This window comes from Diceros bicornis, chromosome 17 (genome assembly GCF_020826845.1).
Source record: "Diceros bicornis minor isolate mBicDic1 chromosome 17, mDicBic1.mat.cur, whole genome shotgun sequence".
Taxonomy (NCBI): Eukaryota; Metazoa; Chordata; class Mammalia; order Perissodactyla; family Rhinocerotidae; genus Diceros; species Diceros bicornis.
Window position 1 is genome coordinate 9,686,676 of NC_080756.1, and position 22,755 is coordinate 9,709,430.

General features: G+C 37.1%; 1 protein-coding gene across 3 annotated transcripts in view; it reads right to left on the bottom strand.

Moving 5' to 3' along the window:
- Window positions 1-22,755, bottom strand: part of SLC16A7 (solute carrier family 16 member 7) — a 162,849-nt gene that overhangs the window by 109,419 nt on the left and 30,675 nt on the right. For 2 of the 3 annotated variants that reach the window (XM_058557755.1, XM_058557757.1), the window contains exon 2: window positions 717-813. The gene's annotated coding sequence lies outside the window, so the exon portion shown is untranslated. Of the gene's footprint in view, window positions 1-703; window positions 814-22,755 lie in introns of all 3 variants that reach the window. The other variant, XM_058557756.1, reaches the window with a different exon arrangement.

Consider the following 22,755-nt stretch of genomic DNA (forward strand, 5'->3'; position numbering starts at 1 on the left):
AGTTTCTGAAGAGAGCATGGACCGGTTATGACAACATCTGATTTCAAATTCTCTCTCTTACAAGTTAAGCAGTCTTGAGCAAGACATCAACAACGCGGAGCGTTGGTTTTCTCATCCGCACAGCGGGGATGATAATTCCCGACCTGCTTTATACCAGGACTGTATGAGGATCAGATTAGATGAAATCATGAGTCTGGAAACTCTTTGTGAGTAATAAAGCCCTATACAAGTCAACTGTGAACATAAGAAATGCCAATATGATCATTTTTGTTCAAAATAGTTATTTTTTTAAAAAGGGTGCCAATGACAAAGATAAATCAATATATACAGATAGCCTCTATATCTATTTTACCAGCATTCACATTCGTAATAATAACATAATAACAACATAATATAATTCTATTACTATTATTGAAATTTATCCTTTATTCCCTTTATAATATACTTTTGATGAAGGAGGGGTTTATATTTACCTCTATTTTATATACAGAGAAACTGAAGTGTAATCTCTTGACCAAGATCCCACAGAATACGGAGCCATAGAAGGACTAAAGGCTAAAAGTGCCAACTTTAAAATCCATTCTATTTTTGAAAACGGATTTAAACACCAGCCAAGCCAATATTCCCATTCACATTAAGATCCAGCAGTTCCACAAACAGCATGACTTGAAATAACTAGACAGAAGAAAACGTGATTACACACCGAGGGTACTCACGAGGCAGCTTTATTGGCACAGAGTCCTAGAGTCCTTTGGTTTCCAAGATTCTTGTGTCTAAGGTTTCACAGGAAAACGTCACATCTTAGATTGACTCCTAGAAGAATCGGAGAATAGAATAGAGTAACAATTTAAATACTGAGATGCATCTTTTAAAAAAATGAAAAAGGTATCCGATCACATCTGTGCAAGACGTAGCTTTCTATTGCACCAGCTGAAATTTCTGTTTGCCTTCTCTCAATCGCCAAGGTTTCATGTAAAGGCCCCCTTTAGATATGGACAAGTTATTTAGTTAACTTACTTCACATCACCACTAACCATATTTCATAACTATGGTAACTGCTTTTACATTTTCTGGCCTAAGTCATATTTCCCAAAGTACAGAGGAGTTTCTGCAAAAACCTCAAAGAGATTCACTTCAATCCAATGTGGGATTTTAAAACAATAACTTGTTTTTAACTTTTGGGAGACTTTTCCCTCCACTTTTGGTAGGATAATGTATAAGTGTGTGTGTGTGTTTATAAAGCAATAACTTGAAATTTTTACATAAGTACATTAAAACACTATTACATTAAATTTATTAAAAAGAAATTTGAAGAAGCATATCAGTAAGATTTCTGAAGTCTCACAATAAATCAGAAACACTTTAAAAAGATCATCAGAGTTTGACCATCAATTCTTGTATGTTCTTTGATTATATGAACTTTGAAACAAGCTTTTGACTTCTCTGTCTAATTCTCTTACCTGGAAAAAAAGAGGATATAGTAGTACTTAACTCAAAATTGTGACTATTAAGTCAGTTAATATTTGTAAAACTCTAGCACAGTGTTTGGCAACAATATAATACTAATAATAACAATATGAACAATTATTATTAATAATTGCTACTTAAGACAGTGAAAAATATTGTTTATATAGACAAATAAATATTAGATCCTTACTGATTCCTGACTTGAAAAATCTGAGACTTACTTATGTTCTGATATTTGCTTTATTATTAAACCAATATAATTAATCAACTTTCAGATATGATCCAGAAAAATCAAATTGTTTTATAGTAGAACAGTGTAGTGCAAAGATCATTTACATATATTTCACAGAAGCAAAGACTAACAGGAGAGAATGGAGGTAATACAATGTCATTTAGATACCACTTGCAATGTCATCTGATTTGATAGGAGAACCTTGACATTGCAGTCTAAAATGGAACAAATTTTAGACTGGCAGTCAGTCTGCTTCCTGTGTAAGTTCCAAGACTATAATAAGCAGATGATGTACATATAATGGTCCCATTTAGTAAATATCAAATGAAAACTTCTCAATTCTACATGCAAAGAACTTTCTTCTAGCAATAATTAAAGTCATTTGAATTTAGAATCAATATTAAAATATATTTTAAAAAATTACTGGTATTATTGTATCACAATAAGTAAAACTGATATCATAAAGTTAACATGTTTAAAGACATAACATCTTACTACAATTAATTTTCTTTCTTGCTTCAGTGGCTACCACTGAAATATGTAATTTCCAATTAATTTCATTTATAGATATAATGATATATTGGTATTGTTTGCTGCAATCACTTTTTCTGCATAATTACTTTCCTTACTCTGTGCCTAAAAATCAACATCGCTCATATTTTGATTCTCATGTGAGTTAAAATAATGTTATTAGTATCTGAGAATGAGATAATGAAGTTTTAAAAATTTTCTTTGTATCTCAACTATAAACTTATTTAACAACGAGAGTTTAGAAATTCACTGATTTTATTCTAGAACAATAGAATATCAGAGTTAATTTTAATTTATAGTATTCTGCTATGCAAAAATAAGGCAGCAAAAGTTTTTTCATTTTCTTTAATATGTACCTTTATTTATTTATTTTTAACAGAAGCAGAAACAGACCTTAAGAGGTAGGTGTTTGTGGATTGATAATGTAAAAAAGTAAGCACTAATTTGACAATTATATGATCATGTCTACTACATAAAAGTTTTTTTAAAACAGAAGTAGTTAAAATGAAATAAAATGTTTTCTATTTGTTTTGCCATGCCTTTTGACCTCCTGAGTAACCTTCACCTTGTACAAACGTTAGTCTATATGACCTTCTGAAATATGCATGTCTAAGTCATTGATAAGTTTTACTAAGACTTTACATATTGAAAAAAACAACTTATTTTATAATTCCTTAATATGAACCCAATACCAAAAGCTTAGGCTGTACTTAAAAAGTCCAAAAGCTAAAAGAGATTCCTTGATCCATTATACTGAAAATCAACACAAATAAGAAGAGGAAGCAAAGGAACCAGACACTCCAAGCCTCTGGAAGGTTATGTGAATGTCCAACCTCTTATCCAATGATCAGGTAAGAAAAATATGATATTTTTAATTATGTAATTTCGGAGGCTATTATTTAGGTGATTTAAAAGACCATACTTTTTAGAAAAAAAAAAAAAAACAACAGCTATTTCAATATTGCTATTTTAATACTCTGTGGTGTCATAAAGTTCTATGACCAGTGTATGTTCATCTCATAATTAACTGACTTAGGAATTTTAGGTGCAACCAAAATGCATTACCCCGAGTTCATGATCTTTTCTAACTCACGAAAAAAATTTAATTAAGACATAAATAAAATATGTTTTTACAAAGGTGTTTATTAAAGGGGCTAAGGAGGTATGATGTAGAGGAGGGAAACAGATTATTCATGTTTACACATGGTTGGTTATTGCCTACAGAGTGATAAAAATGAAAAATTATATCAGCTGAAATAGGTAATTTTATTGATGTATTTGACAAAATGGACAAAAAAGTCCTCCAAAAATAAGGAATTGTTCTAGAAACCACAGTAAAGCTAAAAGGAATATTTAACGCTGTGTAAATCCACACTCAAACTTTCAGGAGAAACAGTGGATCATCCTACTCTCTTAGGCGAGAGAGTTTTTCCCTTTAACTTAACAGTATCATCCAATCATGTTTGCAAATAGTCAATGTTCATTCGCGCTTAAGAAAAAGTTCCTTGAATGAATTATTCATTAATACCTCAATCAGAATTCCATACTTTATGACAGTAGTTAGCATTAGTAATAAAAGCAAAAATAACTGAGAACCCCTCTATTATTTTCTTTTAAATCTCCTTCTCCTTTCCTTTTCTCACAAACCTGGAAAGCATGTTTGTTTTGGAAGCAAACGGCAAACACTGCAAAAGGAGAACTTTAAATGCGTGATTAATGATCAAGGCAAAAACGTAAAATCACATCAGCTGATGAGGGGCTGACTGACCCAAGGTTGAAGAATGCAAGGGCATTATGGCAAAGCTGAAAAATAACATTCCTTTCGCTGTTAAATGACAGGCATGCGACACCGCATCATACTCTGAGATAGCCAAAAACAAATCCACTGTTCTAAGTTTACACAACCACCAAAGGTGATCTTTGAAAGTCACAGGAGACAGATTGTCCAGAGCTTTCTTACATACAACTACAGAAACACTACTTACAGCTACTGCATATAGCCATTTCGTGGCCAACTTCAACAAGCCCCATTGCACTCCTTAATGAAGAATATAACCTAAAATCTCTGAACAAGTGCAATAAAGTTCCATGAGTGGAATCTAAGTAAATGACATTCACCATCTTAGAATGAACAGAAAGCAAGAAAACACCAGGTCAAAAACTTCTGATTGCAGAACTTAGCAAAAATATTGAATGCATTTATCTTGTTCACACATCTTTGTTATGGAGATATAAATCCTCTGCCCTTCTACTTGAGGAAGTCAAAGATGAAAGAAAATTGATCAGTACTAAAAACAAATATAATTTCTTTAGCATTGTATTGAAAATTAACCTTGAAGAGAGACAAAGCCAAAACACATTGTGAAAGCATATCTCAATGAGCTTGTCTTGTTGATGTGTCACCATGCCTAGTTTATCATATTTCCATGATGCAGGTGGGAGTGACTGTGAGGGGGGCTTGCATGAGGAAATGTGAAGACAGCCAAACACATAGGAGCTTCTAGTAGCTGCCATCTCCCCTACAGCCAAATTTACATTTATCTTTTATGCTATTAAGCAAATTGTACATCAGAGCCTTTAGCAATATTATTTTTACATACGAGTAAGGTGGACAAATATGGCGTGGTGCTCTTAAGAATGTGCTTCAAAGACCTCCATCTAGAGGGACTGTACTTGACCAAGGGCCCAGGCTGCTGAGGCTCAGAAATCCATTGCTGGATTTGCAGAGTCCACACTACCCACCAGCTGCTCCCAGGCCACACCTGAGCACAGCAGGGACACTAGAGCAAACCGTTCCTGGGATATTTGGGACTCCTCTGATGAGTGATTTTGGCCAGGGGACTTCCAGACAGCCTTGCCTGGCATATGCTGGATATTCAGTAGTTATCTCTGGAGAAAATAAAACATGGTTATTATTGAGTTGTCAAAGCCCAGGTTGCTATATAAACATCGAAAATTGAACTCAGCGTGAAACTTAGTTTTAAGATGATTTTCAGCTTCCCAAGGTGATTCCGGGAAGCTGAACTACAGCAAGTGGGTTAGAAAACTACAGAGAGGTAGATTTTTGTTCAATATAAATATAACTTCTGATAGTCAGAGCTATCTAAAAGTTAAATGGGATGCTGCAATCCACTCAATTACTCTTTGATAATACTAACATCCCCATTTTATATAACAGGAAACACTAGGCTTGCAGAAGCCAAGTGCTCAGCGTTATACAATTTTAGAAGCAGGAGCCAATATTCCAACCTCAGTCTTGCTCACCCTTTCCACAACGACCATAAAGTTAAGAAGACACATCTTTCATGAAAATACCCTGAATACTTGCATTGGCCATCAATGGGTGGTTGGACTATGTGATGTGTAAAAACACTTCCAGTGCTAAACTTTGATGAATGGTACGAGAAAATTCTCTTGATGATGTCATATCTCCTTTATTTTATATAAGCCACCTTTCTTTCTCATATGTCGTGGAACAAATAAATCTACAGACCCAATTCTTAATTTGTGTTACAGTTATCAAAGTACTCAGGCAAGACTATGTTGTTTTTAGGTATAGCAATGGAAATTAATATCATTAAGCAGGAATCTAGCCTAAGAATAAAAAGATGATATATAAATCCTAAACTCTAAATATTAAATCAGTACAGTGTAATGCTTTGAACAAGTGAAAAATTAGAAAAATATATCTATGAAATACATACTAATATCATCCAGGATTTTTTAAGTAAGATATTATTAAGCGAGGTCACAAAACCAGAGGTATAAATGCAGTTATTTTATCCAGATCTTATATTGACCCTGACCAACAAGGTACATACACCAGTCCATCACCTACTGGACTTTGGACAGCGCCACCTCACTTAGCTCAAACATTAACGTGAAGTCAGGTCATGGCACTATTTGGAATCAAAATAGCAAAGCACCTTTAAACCCAAGCTCCATTTACAAATTTGAAGCCGTCAAATGCCTCTCATGCCTCTTGTCTCTATCACTCTCAAGCCCTAAATAAACTGTTTCCTCTTTCTCAATCTCATTCTCTCACAGCTATGTGTTTTTCCCCTTTGGTTCATACTCTCCACCCTACCACACCCCTCTTGATGTCCTTCCCAACATTTTCCACTGTATCCTCGAGAGCTCCCATTGTTTTTTAATAAACAAACTTCCTTATTTCTAACCCAGACATTGTGTTGTCTCCTTGAAGGCCCGAATCATACGCAGTCCTCGTGAATGCATGCTAATCCCATACCTTCAGGTCCAGAAAAAGGCTCAGCACAATCCTGGTTCCACTCTGCGGCTTTCGTATCATTACTTTTTCAACTCATGCAAAGAAATCTTTCTTCATCTACGTTCATTTCACCAACTGATAGCACCTTGAACACTGGGACTTAGCAGCTTTCACGTCGTTTTTTCAAAATCCGTTTCTCTTGACCCCAAAGTCTGACCATAATCAATATGCATAATCAATACCATGCACTGCAATCAATAACCTAGCCAGAGAATTCAGGACCTCCACTTCCATTCTGATTTCATTAACCCATGCCCAACTTGAACCTCATGGCCACTCCAAATGATCTACCATTAGAGTCTTAAAGACTGATAGTCTGCTTCCCAATTACAGCTTCCTATCTTTTATACAACCTTAAAAATGTTATTTCCATCAATCCTGTTCTGGCATTTCCTTGAAATTTTCCACTCCCTTGATACTCCCATCTTCTCCCAAACTGTTAGCCCTTTTCTAACCTCAATTTCTTCTCTGCTCAGCTGTAATGTTGATCTTCATTCAAATCCCAGTTCTGCTACTTATTGGTAAAATATCTTAGGAAAATTACTTAACAGGATCCTTCATTTGTTTTTTAAAAATGAGAATAATACTTACACCTCATAGGAAAGAAGGGAATAAATGTGATAATATATATAATGTACTAAGTACAATTCCTAGCACATTATAAGTACTCAATAAGTATTAACATCACCTATAACCACCAGCATTCTCAAGTTGCTCACATGTTTGTTTTCCTGCAACAATGAGCCTGAACATATCACACTTGGAATGGACCCTGCAATTACAGGACTGAGTAGGGATTTAAAAGAATGGATTAACTGCACAGATTGATGCCACTACACACTCAAAGATTTCAATTTTAGCAGGACCCTCAATGCCTCTCTAGTAAGCTTTTCTCACACCTCTTGGTATCTTCTTCTTTCCACTACTGTTACAAACATCCTCCCCTCTCCTAAAGTCCACTAACCACCCTCAGTCATCACCTGTGGTTGACCTGACTTCTTATTCACAGAGAAAATCAAAGCCATCAGACCAGGCATGAAGTTTCACGCTGTCTTGTTCTTACCTGTACACATTTCTGTATCTCTATTAGTCCTTCACTCACTCCCTCCATCCCTGGTAGTGGACCTAAGCCTCTTCCTGGTCACCAAAAAGGCCTTCACCTGATACGTGATGACTTCTTCTTGATTTTTGACGGTTTTGCCATCTGATCTGAGCCCTTTCCCCTTCATTCTCCTTCCCTTCATCCTCCTTACTGTCACTTCTTCCTTTGCACTATATGTTCTAACAACACTGAATTAATTTCAGTTTTCAGTTCATTCCATGTTATCTCATACCTTCGTGTCTTTACTGCCTTGGTAGGTGTCAATGCCTATCAAGAAACCCTCTTCTCACTTTCTTACTGGGAAAGCTCGTATTTGTGCCTCAAGACGCAACTTGAGAATTCCTCCTCTGTGGGTGGTACACAAGAAAGACATAAGGGAGAGGTTGATGAGAAGTACTGACAGGATAAGGAACTCCAAGAAAGGTGACAACAGGAAGCCATACAATATCTAGAGTTGATGGATGATAATGAGTTTCAATTACGATATCAGATTTCTTGCTTAACATCTATTTTTCACATACCTTTACACTTATTTCATGCAAAGCATTTCAACTGTCCCTTGCCAGCTAAGAAATAGAGTCTTAAGCCTTTCAGATTTACAGGTAAATTAGCAGATAATTACACGAATATCTCCAATTGTTGGGAAATTGCCAATTTTCCATCTGTATATGAAGACTTTTGAAAGGAGAGGGCGGAAGGAGAAGTCAAGCCTCAACACACGTCTGTTGGTGAGAAAATTAAAATCAAATAAACAGAGATCACTGGCTTTGATTTTTCTGCAATTTTCACAAATTCCTTAAGTATGAGTTACTTATAATATCATTATATAACATAGGCCTGAGGTAACTTCTGAAATTGAAATTTAAGGTTTTATAACCTTTGAACTGCAATAAATTCAGGGTCTAGGGTGTGATTAACATCTGGCAAAGTTTCACATTGTTTTGCTTTGTTTTGTTTGCATTTTTGAGAGAGTTGTTTGACTGTTTGTTTTATTTTGGCCATCCAGCTTTATTAAGTCCTAAATGACATAAATTCTCCCATTTTACTGCAATTTAGATTTTATGCCAAATGTTAGCAATATATGAAGCCAAATATTCAAACTGATCAAGTACTCTTTCAATATTTCCAGTACAAAATCTCCCACATGCTCAGAGTTGTGGCAGGAAGGATATGGCTCTCTAAAGGGCAGTGCAATGATCATCTCCATGGATATTGATGATTTTTTGTGAACAGATGTAGGTCACTGTTGAGATAGTGCCAAGGTCACCTTCCAAAGCTGAAATACAGACGTGACATTTGGTAAATTTTCAAAACCTGTTAGGTGTAACACCACAATTTTCTTCAATTCACCAAAATTCCCTTTATGCTGTGAATAGGCTGCTGGAAAACCAAGGTTTTCAAGCTGTTCGGCTTGATTACACTGGTGTGATACCACTTATCTAATGCTATTTTAAGCATCTTCTTGGGTTACAGTAAACTGTATTGTAAATCTAATTACATTTGCCCACAGGAACGTAAGTACATGGGAACTCTGCTCTCTAATCTACTTAATAAAAGGCATTATATTTTTCTACATAGCATTTATCAAAATTATTATGTAGCTATTTATATTTCTAATGCCTTTCTCTTCCACTATAAATTTCAAAAGGGCCTGTGGATGTGTTGTACATGCAGTACCTAGCGCAGGGCCTAGAGGGCCAATAAATGTTTGATGGATGAATGAATGAATGAATGAATGAGTGACCATGTAAGAGGTAACTAAATTTATATACATTTATGCTTGTCACTTTAAACTCATGCTGAAAATGTATACATATTTCGAGACTTGTTGGGACATAATACAGTATAGTATAACAAAGCACAAAATTTCAATTCAAATGGAATGGATTTAATGCCAGATCTGGTATTTAATAGTTGTGTGATGAAAGACAAGTGGATTGAACTCTCTAACCCTCTGTTTTCTCATCTGTAAAATGTGAACAATTGCAATGGATTAAGTATTAAAGATAACGAATGGATAAAGAAGAGTGGTATCTATATACAGGGAATACTACTCAGCCATAAGAAAGATGAAACCTTGCTATTTGTGACAACATGGATGGACCCTTGAGGGCGTTCTGCCAAGCAAAATAAGTCAGATGGAGAAAATCAAATACCTAACAATTTCACTCATATGTGGAAGATGAAAACAATAATAACAACAACTAACACACAGATATAGAGAATAGATTGGTGGTTACCAGAAGAGAAGGGGGGAGGGAGGAGGGCGGAAGGGGTAAAAAGGCCCATGTGGACAGTGGCGGATGGTAATTAGACTCTGGGTGGTGAACACAATGTAGTCTACACGGAAATTGAAATATAATGATGTACACTTGAAATTTATATAATGTTATAAACCAGTGTTACCTATATAAAAAAATACTATGCAGCATAGTCCATGGCATGGAGCAAAGTCTTAACGTGGTACGTAATATCACTTATTAACATGTTATATAGCTTTTAAGTGATTTATATTAATCTAAATTATCCAAGGGATTTTAAAAATTGACAACATAAACCTTTTGAGCACATGCTGGCAGTGATAACTCATCAATAATTTACAGCATTAAAATGAATTTTCCAACACCTTCGTGTCTATTTTCACAATTATTATAAGCCATTTCAACAAGTTATTTTCAATTAACCTTCAGCATTCTTTACTCCATACACTGTTTCCAAATTCTTCACAACCATTCTGGAATCTCTCTCAACTAGTCCTCACCGCCACAATCTTGATTCATGGTTAGTCCAATTCTCTGGTCCAGATTGCACACTCTTCCTCAATCAACTTTTCTTTCATTATTGCCCCTATATGCCATAACTTCAACCACTATCAGTGTGGAAAAAACAATTGTCTCTGAATTGCAGTCTTCCTTCTGGACTATATCTTCTTGGAGGCTCTACTCTCTGCATGAAGAATTAACTTCAATCTCAATCCTTAGCATTTATTTATCCATTCACGGACATACACTGAGCACCATCTATGCTCTAGTCTGAACGTTCGTGTCCCCCAAAATTCATATGTTGAAAACCCAATGCCTAAGGTGATGGTATTAGGAGGTGGGGCCTTTGGAAGGTGATTAGGAATTAGATTAGTGCCCTTAAAAAAGAAGTTCCAAAAAACCAGCTCATCTCTTCCACCATGGGAGGATACAAGAAATCTGCAACCTGGAAGAGGGCCTCACCTGACCATGCTGGCACCCTGATCTCGGACTTCCAGCCTCCAGAACTGTGAGAAATAAGTTTATGTTGTTTATAAGCTACCTAGTCTATGGCATTTTGTTATAGCAGCCTGAATGGACTAGGACAATCTGTGTGCCAGACACCGCGTCAGGTTGTAGAGTTACGGAGACGAGCACAATGAGGTCTCCGGTATCCAAGAGCTCACAGACTAGTTAGGGGATGCATACTTACAAACAGATCATCATGAAAAATGGGACAAGTGAAATAACCATGTGCATAGCTTTACGAAAACACTGAGAAAAGATATCTAACTAGCCTGAGGTGGGGATAGAATCCTAGAAAAAGGAGTGCTTCTTAAAAGACAAGGAGGAACGAAGGGGCTAAAAGGCGAGGGCATTCCAGGCCCGAGGGTCAGTATGAAGCACGGAAACAAGCCACAGTGCGTTCATATAGGAAACGCTAAGACAGCACGTTTATTTTGAAGTTCTTGTTATAACAGTTCACAAAGTATGTCTCCAGCATGAAAATGTATAGGAAATGGTTTATTTTAGATTGTGTTTAAGTCAAAATGAATTAACATTATAATTTTAAAAATCTGTAAATTCAAACATTTTTCCCCTAACACTGGATAAAGTAATATTGGGAAATATCTGCTTAGATTTATTCAGTGTTTCAGAGATTCAACATTCAGTACATGGATGCAGTACCGATATTCCCAGAATGGTGGAGTATTAGCATTACTGTACATCTTCCTACCAAAGACAGACTCTAACCTGCCTTCTCAGTGACATCGAGGACAAGGCCACAAGGGCTCTCTACACACATTGGGAGGCACAAGCGATAATGGTTCCCGAAGTCCTGGGTTGTACAAAAGCATTGGAACTGTCTCCCTCTTTTCACCAACGGAGAAAGTAAGAACCAGTGATACCCAGGAATGTTCAGTGACTCTCCTCAAATCAGAAATATTCACACTAAAATGACTCTCTTGAGTAGAAAAGTAGAAAAGTTATAAAGGGAACATTTTGCAAAAAACAACAACAAAAAAGACTAATTTTATTTCTATTCTGATAGATATATGATAATACGATAACAGCCTCTATAAACTATCACATAATTACAGAATAAATTCAGACCCATCAGAAAAGAAATCCAGGGGCCGGCCCAGGTGGCACAAGCAGTTAAGTACGCGTGCGCGCTTCGCTGTGGTGGCCCGGGGTTTGCGGGTTCGGATCCCGGGCGTGCACCCATGCACCGCTTGGGAAACCATGCTGTGGCAGCATCCCATATAAAGTGGAGGAAGATGGGCACAGATGTTAGCCCAGGGCCGGTCTTTCTCAGCAAAAGAAGAGGAGGATTGGCAGATGTCAGCTCAGGGCTGATCTTCCTCAAAAAAAAAAAAAAAAAAAAAAGAAATCCACTTATTAATACAACAACTAGTTTTGTGTCCCATCAGGGCAGGAACTTCATTTTTGTTCATCACACACTTTCCCCATCTCAAGCAAAGTAAATTCTAAGAACTATTTTTGAATGAATGAATAAATGAATGCAGGCTATGTATCAGACTAGACTCGGCAGAATGTGGCCCCAAATGAATATACAGTGTATCTTCTCTAGAAAAGGATACAAACAGACCAATTAAAAGGATTGCGTTGCATGAAATGAATAAAAAAGGATCACAGGAATGAGGGGCGGGTAACCGCTCCTCTAACTAATGTGATTAGGGAAGGCCTCTGCGATGGAAGAGGAGAAGGGTATGGGGTGCACATTTACCTAGGTAAACACTTTGTATGTGCTATTTCACCCACTTCTCCCTACGAGGCATCCTGGCAGCTATCATAGCTCCAATTTATAAACAAGTTAAAGCTTAAAGAGTTTACACAAGATCGTTTCAAAAAATATGTATGTATATAAATATATATATGCCTATATAGTCAAAAAAAATTCTATCCAAATGTTGCCCTCCATGTTTTGTTCAACTAGAAACATTTTTAGCCTTCTCAATTTGCCCATATCAGGCATCTTTCCTACATGCAGTGCCTCTCAAAACACCTGTACAACATTAGTTTCAAGTACAACATGAGGGGACTTTGCCTAAGCACTAAAATATTCTCTTTATAAAAAAATTTTTTTGGGGGAAAAGACATTTAGAATATCAGGCTCTTTATTAGGTTGCCAAGATGAAAGGCAGGTATTTTCAGTTGTTAACACACGGCAGCACTTGTTTTTGATAGGGGCTGCCACTGACTTTCCTTATATCTGTCAATCAAATGCTAAGAAAGAAAAAAAACTGTTGAAAAAAATCCTACTCAATTGCAAACACTTGGCATGATAAATGGTTTTAGAAGCCAGTGGTGGCACGGATCCTCCTGTTATTTGAGTAGATAGAAACCAAGACTATTTCAGGAAAAGCGCTACATTTTTTTCAGAATCTCAGTCATTTAATTTCTGGTAGCAAAGAAAATTAACAACCCAATGTTTGGAAAAATGAAATTCTAAACTATTTTTTTCTGGCAGAGTGTACAGTTTATTAACATAAGGTTTCATTTCAAATCACAAAATGGAACATTCACCAAAATTTAAATAGAATGTATAAGTTGCAATCATGAAATTCTCCCCAAAAGTAAAATGTTAAAAACAAAGAGTAAGGCCAGCCCGGTGGCTTGGTGGTTAAGTGCGCACTCCGCTACTGGTGGCCCGGGTTCGGATTCCCGGCGCGCACCGACGCACTACTTCTCCGGCCATGGTGAGGTCGCGTCCCACATACAGCAACCAGAAGGATGTGCAACTATGACATACAACTATCTGCTGGGGCTTTGGGGAAAAAAAGGAGGAGGATTGGCAGTGGATGTTAGCTCAGAGCCAGTCTTCCTCAGCAAAAAGAGGAGGATTAGCATGGATGTTAGCTCAGGGCTGATCTTCATCACAAAAAAAAAAAAAAAAGAGTAATCACAAATTTCCTTTTGGTCTGCCTGCTAATTGTATAGGTCCAATTCTTTCTACCAATATTCCTGAGTTTCCTTACAACCATTTAAATTTGGCACCGACTGAAATCTAGGTGAACACTTGTTGATGTCGCTCCAGGTAGAGATGTGAATTGTAAGCTGGTGATGAGAATGATCCATTGAAAACTACTGTCATCCTTTATTGGCAATACTGCCTTTTGCTACATCACTTTGGTTATACAGCATGGTTTCAACTCCCTCACTATCACAAAGTGTTTTGTGTTTTACATTTGAGCTGCTTTTGTGTTTGTTTTATTGCTTATAAACAGTAATATCTGTAAAAACATAATAAGAGGAGGAATAAGATAGGACCACAACAATGCACTGTTTTGAATCAAACAAAAATTGATGGAGCAAACTAAAAACGAATTTCCAGAATAGGGAATGATAAAACCAAAGAAGAATGGTAACAATTACAAGAGCATTATGAAAAATTAGCTTTTAACTCTTCAATCAAGCCTTAGAATTGCTAAGAAACTTTAGAGAATAGAATCAACATATCTTTTAAAGGCTTCAAGATCAAAGCCCACAAGCCAAAAGGTTTATAAAGTTTGCTCAGGTATGTATTACTGAGTTGATACTTTCCAATGACAGATAAAATCTGGGTAGGATGGCAAGCTATCAAATCAGTATTTGATCCTGAAATAAGAATTAACTATTCTACTCCAGATCATGTCCAACAACAAAGGTATAGTGCAACTTAATATAAATAGAAAAGGTCCAGAAATATGTAATAACCCAGGAAGACACATGAAAATACCTATGCTGTTCTTAAAATTTGATAGTTATATAAGTACTAAGAACTATGTTTCCTGTGTTAATTATAGGCAAAAATAGCTATCAGAGATTCTAGTCCACATTTTTAGAAACCTGTAAAACCTTCTTCTAGAAGATCACCATGGAAGAGATTTTTGTATTTATACCTGAGGGACTGGAGAAAATCTCTAGGAAATGTTTAATTCTAAGATATCTAAGACTTACTTTACAACATTTAAGAATTAAGAGTCAGGATCTGTCTTTTCTTGGCTCAACCACTAATGAGCTACCTGAATTTGGAAAATTTGGTTAACCTCTGAAAATCAAAGTTTCTTCAATTCTAAAATAGGAATATCTTGTACGTCACTGAAAGAATAAGATGATATACTATTTGTAGACAGCTTAGCACTTGCATGACACATAGCATTATTTTTTTTTTTTTTCAGAAAAAAGTGATTAAGCCATTGGAATACAACAAAAAAAGAGTATTATTAAAAGCTTTATTTTGCGGTGGGGGGGGGTAGGGGGGTGGGCGGGGGAAGATTAGCCCTAAGCTAACATCTGTTGCCAATCTTCCTCTTTTTGCTGAGGAAGATTGGCCCTGGGCTAGCATCTGTGACCATCTTCCTCTACTTTATATGTGGGATGCCTGCCACAGCATGGCTTGATGAGTGGTGTGTAGGTCCACACCGGGGATCCAAACTTGCGAACCCTGGGCCACCAAAGCGTAGTATGCGAACTTAACCACTGTGCCACCAGCCGGCCCCTATAAGGTTTACTTTTAAAATTCTTCCTCTGTCTAGAATTGTAGTGTCCTATAAAATAAGAAACACAAGATTGGAAAATAAAGGCAACTTGAAAAAAAAAGGCAATGAGCATGACAATAGGATACATTTCTATGTATAGGGGAAGCTAAGACAGAAAGAGGAAGGAGGGAACAGAGAAAGAGAATGAGGAGAGAGCAAGGAGGCCACAGAGGACGAAGAGGTCAAAATGGCTGGTCACTATAAAATACCAGATTCTTATTATATTCAAAATATTTGGGAAAAAAATCCTCCTGTCCCCAAATGCATTCTGTTAGTGTCCTTTGAGCTCTAGGCAAGAGTTTAGGATACTACAGATTTGAGATTATTTTATGGTATCTTACATTTATGTAGTTTTTACAAATTTAAATATTTGTGACACAGTTCTGTCTTTATCTTCCAATGTGCACACAAAAAGAGCTGAGCAGGAACCGCTTCTCTTACTAAGGGCAATCTCAGGTTGAAACAAAGACAACCTTTCTACTAAACCAGAAATGACTAGGTTTACAATTGAATGGTCTGAGTAGTTTCTTCTTTAATAGTCAAAGGATGGAGGCTGACTATTAACCATTAGTATGGTCTCCATTTTCTGTATAAAGAAAGGAGCAAAGAGGGCAGTGGTACTTGACCGGTACAGACCCATATCAGAAATAGGAACAAAATTTTCTAAGTTATTCGAAATCAGGAATTATTTTCTCATAACCTACATACTATCTGAAAAATAACATGTCAAGTCTACGCGCTCAGAGAGTAACATCTGAATTAACACAGTGTGCCTGGCGCCACGTGAAAGTGGAAATCTCTGATGCTAAATTCATGTAATCAAATTCATAATATATATCCAAAAGTATGCACTACCTGTTAAATTAAACAAGGAGACTACTAGACTGAGGTGGTTCTAAAGCTGTGGACGCCTATGTAAGCAACCCAAAATCTAAACCTGTAAATACCTCAAGGTTACAAAAGCGAACCGCTATGGACAGCCCGCACAAACAGCCACCGAGGCTTTAAGCTACAGCGAATCAAAAAATTTCCTTACTTTGCTTGGCCTTTTCTCTATAAAAATCTACCCACAGCTCCTGTAGGTGGAGTGCCCCTTAGCACTTCCCGTTTGTTGTTGCCCAATTCAAACCAATTTCTGCTCAAATAAACTCTTAAAATTCTTAATATGCCTCGGTTTCTCTTTTAACATATCTATTGTCTCTCCAGCTAAATTTGCCCACCACCCCTGTAATTCTGAAAGTAACAATATCCAATAATAAATTTCTATTTTGTACACATATTTTTGGTCACCAAATATAAGAGAAGCACAGAGTCTGAATACTCTGTAGAATAACTTAATCGGAAAAGGCCTGGAAAACTTCTGTTCCTCACATTAGAGAAAAGAGGAGGATAATTGAACCTCAAATTTCAATGACGAAAATGTTCTAAATTAAATTTTTTCCTCTTTGATTGTTTCTTGACATTAATGCTGAGAAAATAAGCTCATCTGAGGAAAAAAGAAGTGTTCATGTTTAATTTCTTGGAAATATTGTAATGCTACATAGCTCTTAATTTAGAACCTACACAGTTTCGATCATTTTACCTCATGAGCTCATGAAGTTCAAGTTTCATTTATCTGAAGACTGTTTAATCAGTTTTTAATAGAAAAAAAATAAAAACCTAAGGAGAACAAAACACATTCAGCATATCCTACACAATTGTTTCCAGCTAAGTGCTACTTAATTGAAATTCATGGAGTCACTGTTTAAATATTTAAATATGTACTGAAAACATAAATACTTCTAAGTATGCACTCAAGATGAATCTGAGTAATACTCACTTCCAGTACGTCATTGTTAATATATGTAAAGAACCTAGAACAGTGATGTTTGACTGTTTAAGTGTTCCTAAGTACAGTATACAGGCTTCCCATCTCTTAAGGGGGATATGGTGATAGACCACTGGCAAATCCACCAGCTTAAACATATGGGAAATCTGAAGGATTCTCTCAGGGAAATATTTTTTTCTGATGGACAGATGAATCAAGTCACAAACATTCCCTCTGCTACCTCTGGATTACACAAGAGTCTTGCTAAATTAGAATCCATCTGAAGTGTGTGTAGGTTTCAGGAAATGATAACACAATTCCTCATAAACCCTTCATGAAATTTACTGTTGTATATCCAACACTTGGCTTTTCAAATTATAAAATGAGTTTCAAACTGCTGAAATATTCATGAATTTATATGTAGATTATTAAGGGAAAAAATGGTGTGCAAGTAATTAATTAGTAAAGTAAAGGACATTTTAATATTCTCTAATGGTAAAAGCATTAGACTGTGCTCCCATTTATTGCATTGCATGATTTGTAATGTGTTCTACCATAAGCTCACTTTGTATATAAAATTGAGGAATTTGTTTCAGCAGGATTGCCAATGGAAAAAGAATTGAGGAAATAAGTCACAAAGGCAATGTTAATAAGGGGCAGAAATTCAAGCTCTGGTAGTACATTTTGTACCTGGATATAGCAGAGAACTTTCCAATTAGGGCCAACAAGTAGAAAGCTGATAAGTCCAAGCTGAGATTTATAGGGAGAGGTCAGCAGCTTGTAATGAGAATTTGGAGTACATACATCCAGCGGTAACACCTTTAGGATAAGTAGAGTTTCTAACGGCAAAAGCTAATGGCTCCATGACAATAATAAATAATGGTGAGAGAATATTCTAGCCTCAGGCCTCAGAAAAAGAACTCTGGTGGCATTATACAATTTTTACTAACACTAGCTGAAGGAGTAGTTCTAAAGGGGCAGTTTCCTTCTCCTAAGCGCATCAGCTACACTAAAATATGGAAAATCACAATAGGAAAAGAACAACCTTTCAGTTGAATTCCATCCTTTCCTCGATGGAATTTACACCTAGGCATGTCCTTGCAGAAAAAAAAGAAAGGAAAGATGGAAGGATAGGATAGAAGGATGGAAGGAAGGATGGAAGGAAGGAATCACTGCCCACGTTCCCATCACTCACTGTATATCATTCAATAAAATTTAAAAATAAATAACACCAAGGGGCCAGCCCAGTGGCATAGTGGTTAAGTTCACCCACTCCACTTCAGCAGCCTGCGGTTCGCAGGTTCATATCCCGGGCGTGGACTTACACACCACTCATCAAGCCATGCTGTGGCAGCGTCCCACATACAAAATAGAGGAAGACTGGTGCACCAAAATAAATAAATAAATAAATAACACTGAAAAGCACTGGAATTCACTTGGCACTTATTGCATACCTACTAGTATAATCTCAGAGCACTTGCAGTGTGCACAATGTGTATGGGGCCACCCAGAGTGGTGCCCTGCACAATCTACAAGGCCATTCACAGGCAGCCCTGAAGTAATATTTAAGAACATGGACTCTGGAGTTGGCAGATCTGGAATCAAGCGGTCCTAACCACGTGACTGTGGGGAAGTTAACGAGCCTGGCTACGTTTAGTTTCCACATCCACAAAATAGGGATAATAATATTAACCACCACAAAGGGTTACTGAGCAGTAAACGCAAACAAAACACATAGGACACTGCCTGGCAGAAATTAGGGAGCTATAAACTCAGTTGTTTAATTTGTTTTTATCACCATGTACCAACTTTTAATAGTAAATGCCGCAAAAAATAGGGAGCAATGTGCTGGTTTTGACACGATATTGAATGTGAGACACCTGGAATTTTAGGGATTAAACTCTATTGCTAAACATTAAGCAAGCATATCACTCTTGTTCAACCCTAACCACGAAAATGGACAGCACACTCTGAAGTGGCTTTGTGACCTGGTACTAACTGACACGATTAGCTGTCCACGAGGGTCTGATGTATCTGTAACCTTCTTGGCAGCCACACTGTACAAACTGCAGCTCCCCAAGTCCCACAGTTTCCCACAAATCCCAAGAAAACAGAACAGAGTAGGGTAGGGTAGAACGGACAAGAGCAAATATAAACAGCACAAGGAAGTATGAACTGAGAAGACGGCTTAATTTTGTAAAAAGAAAATAAAGTATAAGCACATGGTAGATTTTTTGAGCACTTGGACAAGACTAGGAAAACGTACTTTGACATCTTGTCATGTCCACCCCAAGACTGACAGCAGAATTGTCATTGCTCAATGCTGCCCAGCCTGGGAGTCAGGCCTATTATTCACGGCAGAATGGATTCCTCCCCTTTGGATAACTTGTACAAACCCTCGTCTCTTCCTCATGCCAATGTCCACCAGCCCATCGATCAGTTTCTTTCCACAGCTCTCTCTTCAAACCCTTGGTTCCCAAGTGTGTCTAACCACTCATATACTGCCCCAAATACACCTGTATTCAGTTGCTACCTTCAGAACAAAAATGGTCACACCGGGAGCTGCTCCTCTGGGCGTTGTAGAAGTGAGAGAGAAATAGGCTGAGTTACCCCAGTTAGACTGCAGTGGTTCTTAATCGGGGCGGTTTTGTTCCTCAGGGGATAGTTGGCATTGTTCAGAGACATATTTGGCTGTCACATTGGGAGGGTGCTACTGGCTTCTAGGGATAGAGGCAGTGCCTGGACTATGGTGAGGCAAGGGAGGTGTCTAGGGCTCAAAATTTAAGGAGGCATTCACTCATCTTAGGGTCATGCAAGTACAAGATTAAAACTTACATGACCCTGAGAATGAGTGCCTCCTTAAATATTGTGGCCTACCCGCCTCCCTTGCCAGCCCTGGGTAGAGGCCCAGGTAGAGGCCAGGGATGCAGCTAAACATCCCCCACAAAAGGAATCATCTACTCCAAGATGCCAAAGGTGCTGAAGTCGAGAAACCCAGACTGGTTTAAAGAATCTAAAGAAAATCAGTGTTGGAAACTTTTGATGCCTTCCCTTTTCCACTTAAAGTTACAAATTTACAATCACACTTTGTTAAATGTGCCTAAAAGTGAAATAATACCCAATTGTAGCATTTAGGTTTAATCCACTTTCTTCCCATTCACATAGCCTACAATGGAGTTAAATTAATCCGACTCTTCCTTCCTGGCCTTTGTGCTCAGGCCCCAGTCTTTCTTCTGCTAGTGTGTCATTCATCCATTCATTCATTCGCCCATTTACCTTTGAGGCCCAGATGCAAAGGTACCTTCTAATCGACATCATGCCATCAAAATGTGACCTCTCCCTTCTCAGATTAGCTTCTCTCTCTTGTGGTCCTTACATTCTGTCTTGTGTTACACTACAGTCATTTATTTGCCTATTTAACTCTCGTCACCCCCTACTCCCCACACAAAAACATGCACACAAATACATACACATGAATTTAACCCCCTAGTGGGCATGGCCCGGGTTTTCTTTATATTTACTTTCCCAACCACCTTTATGTAGAACAGTGCTTTAAACATGTAAAATATTCAATATATATTTTAAATGGATCCATGAGGCAGGTGTATATGATAATACATAACAGACAGCATGAATGATAACATTTCCTGGTGGCTATTTGAATCTAAATATAAATGCATTGTTAAGTCTTGTTGAATCCAGTACCAATTTTCTTTCCTGGCAGATGTCTCCATCTATTTCAAGTTTGATATCCCAGAATTCTTGAGGTTTGTCTTCAGCAGGTAACTGACTTGACATTTTGCTACAAACAACAGTACAGAAAGGAATCTGTTTTCTTCCTAAATGCTTATTCTAGCAGTAGAAGAGCGTGTGTCTTTGCCTGAGGTATGAGCCCAAATTCAGGAAGAAAATAAATCCAGTTCCTAAGAGCAGCTGAAGAAATAGCCTTGTCGTATGTCAGACTCTTCAGGAAGCCAAACAGATGCAGCTTTAAAGTACATTTCCATCAATCTCTACCTCACCCCTGACCTTAAAGCTATTCTGAAACATTTCTAATTTTGAATTTTAACCAAAAATAAGCTAAGACTACCTAAGTATTTAATACATAACTATAAACATTTCCTAGTGAAAAAGAATACAATACATATACAGCCAAATTTTTTGGCTATTTTTCCTTGAAATAAATGTAATATATATTTCTAAATACGTGACTTGACAAAAAGGAAACTGAAGGCCTTTCCCCCTATGAAGACCAAAAAACTACTGATTTTAATCATTTAATCATCTTATCAGAGAATTGGCTTAACCTTTAGCGCCTGGAAAGATTAAATTCTAATCTTACAAGTTTCTTATGAAACAGTTATTATTAAAAAATAACTATTGAAAATTAAATGCATATACATTCCGTTGACATAACTTTCAAAACCTGAGGTCACAGAGCTACTATGTTAGGTTTTCTCATAGTGTTCCTTGACTCTGTGCTAAATAACAACCATTTTCATTGTTTAGTCCATAGCCATGAGTTGAGAGAAGGGAGCTGACTCGTTTTGAGCACCGAGTATGAGCTAAGTAACTTCCATGTGTGTTTCATTCAATACTTCTAAGAACCCTGCTACGAGAGGTTTTACTACCCATCTCTTGCCGATGAGGAAACAGCCTCAAAGAGGTTTAGCAAGTTGCCAATCTTCACCCACTGGTAAACAGCCAGTGCTTCTAAAGCATGATCCTCCAACTATGTTGAACTACTATCTGCAAAATGTTCTGGATTACATTTTAACCTAGGAAAGACAGAAAATCTGCTCATATTTTAATAGTGTTCCACTAGTGAACCAATATATGCAACTTAATGTTAAGCTGTAACAATGCTCAAGGTCAAAGACAATGACCTTCCAGAAAAGAAAATGTACCCCATCAAGGAAAGTGACCACAACAGGGGGCCGTCATTCTGCTGGATTTTCAGTGGTGTATACAAAGAGGAGGAAGGGAGAGCCAGGAGGTGTCACAATTCCCACAACTAATCCAGTTCTCATTCCTCTGTTCCTTGTTTCAACAACTGATGATTTGGGCCGACAATGTGTAAGGCATCTTAGGGCCTAGAGTATAGATAAAAAGATAGAAACACGTTTTTCTTCAAAAAGTTCACATGCAGTGCATAAAAAATTTAAAAAGCAAGATAATATACAATGAGTTCCAAAAGCATTATTCAATCAATGAGTGCTATGAAAATTCAAAAAAGAAAATGGATTATTGTAGCTGGGGTCATCAGGATAGGCATTATTAAAAAGGGTGGAATTTGAGCTGCCCTTGAAGGACAGGCTGAATATCCATAAGTAGAGGCTGTAAGAGAAAATAGACCAAATTGAGAGATCAGAAGTTTGGATACAGAAAGGCATATAGCATATTTGGGGAATGAAGTTTAATAAAATCTGAAGTTTAAGAAACTCTACATAGGCACACATTCTTAAATACTTTGTAGCACAAGATTTTTATGACAAAGACTCATAAATACCATCAGCCACTTCCATTTAAAAGTTGCTCATAA